This window comes from Puntigrus tetrazona, chromosome 9 (assembly GCF_018831695.1).
Source record: "Puntigrus tetrazona isolate hp1 chromosome 9, ASM1883169v1, whole genome shotgun sequence".
In the NCBI taxonomy this organism is placed as follows: domain Eukaryota; kingdom Metazoa; phylum Chordata; class Actinopteri; order Cypriniformes; family Cyprinidae; genus Puntigrus; species Puntigrus tetrazona.
This window is the reverse complement of record NC_056707.1, coordinates 17,235,655-17,237,088: the sequence shown is the minus strand read 5'-3', so window position 1 is coordinate 17,237,088 and position 1,434 is coordinate 17,235,655. Positions and strand designations below refer to the sequence as shown.

The 1,434-nt window shown below is 38.9% G+C and overlaps 1 pseudogene; it reads left to right on the top strand.

The window, feature by feature from the left end:
• Positions 1 to 1,434, top strand: part of LOC122351714 — a 39,082-nt pseudogene that overhangs the window by 18,622 nt on the left and 19,026 nt on the right.

The following is a 1,434-nucleotide window of genomic DNA, read 5'->3' as shown; positions in this document are numbered from 1 at the left end:
CAATGTTTGGTGAACTCTAATGTGTTTTTTGTGGCTCAATCTGTGATTTGCCTCCCTTGTGATATGTTGGTGGCATTTTTTAAAGTGGGTTAGCTGTCGGATATGCTATAGAATGAAACCTCCTCCCTAACAAAATTATATCCCACAATTCACCTATAATCTCACAATGGAGCCCCCGAGGGTGCAATAAATGTTTATTACCACTAAGCTTCTTTCATAATACCTCCTTCGCTCTAATGCATGTTAAGGGTTATTGAAAACACCTAAGTCTAACACCTGACCTCAACTTATTTCAGATTCTCTTCATATTATATTGTTCTCAAAATGTGTATTTGTAGGTATAGAATAATTCAGTTTTTTTCTACCGATAATCTGATGGTTATGTGCTCGTCTCTATATTACTAATGAAAACTTTAGAACTTTAGAAATCTTTATACAAAACAACATAAAATCATAACTGATCATACTCACTTTCCTAAAATGCATCCAGTATGTAAATATTTTTATCTTTAAAATGTATTACGCAAAGAAATAAGCAGTATTTTGACCACTTTAAAACTTCTACAAGGGTGCAAACGCAGCATAAAAGCGTCATAAAATTAGTCAGCATAATTTTGCACTGTATTACAAGAATTCTGAAATGATACAGTGTAACTAATTAAAATTAAACGCAATTGGCTTTCTCTTTCGGTCTCTCTTTCTGGCGACCACAGAGCGGGTGGCATGGGATAGGCGTGGATTTGCTCGTGGATGTTGTGACAGTGGTTCAGCGAGGCGTGAGAGGGAGGGTTACAGTCTTGGCTCAAAGGCAGTGCCAGCTGATGCAACAGATGGCAAATGTCTTTGATTGGTGCAAGGTGTTTGATGAGCAGAAATGGCTCTGTTTAATTACTTGTCAAGTTGTCCGTCTGGGGCTGGAGGCTCCTTGTCTGTTTTAGAGGCTTCTGGGACTTCAGGCCTGATTGAATTGCATTGCTGGATGGACTGAAGCGCCAAGCAGTTCCTGCATCTGTTGTTTGCGCCATCAGAATGTGATTTCTTTCTTTTATTTATTTATTTATTTATTTATTCTTTCTGCAGTATGCCCTGGCACAGAGAATAAACTGAGTACTCTGTCAGACCTGGACCAGCAGTATCGGACCCTTCGTAAATACTATGAGAACTGCGAGGTGGTGATGGGTAACCTGGAGATCACCAGCATCGATCGCAGTCGTGACCTGTCCTTTCTTAGGGTAAGTACTCTGTGTGATTTATTACAGGTCTCTACATGATGTGTTGGATTTTGTATGGCATCGTCTAGTTTTTGTTGTTCTGTGTCAATTAAGGAAACAATTACACCTAGTCTATTAGTTACCGCAAGATATCATTTAGGCATGGTGTAAAACGAACTTCGGTGTATGGTAAATTTAAACTTGCTAGATTTTGTTCCCTTAC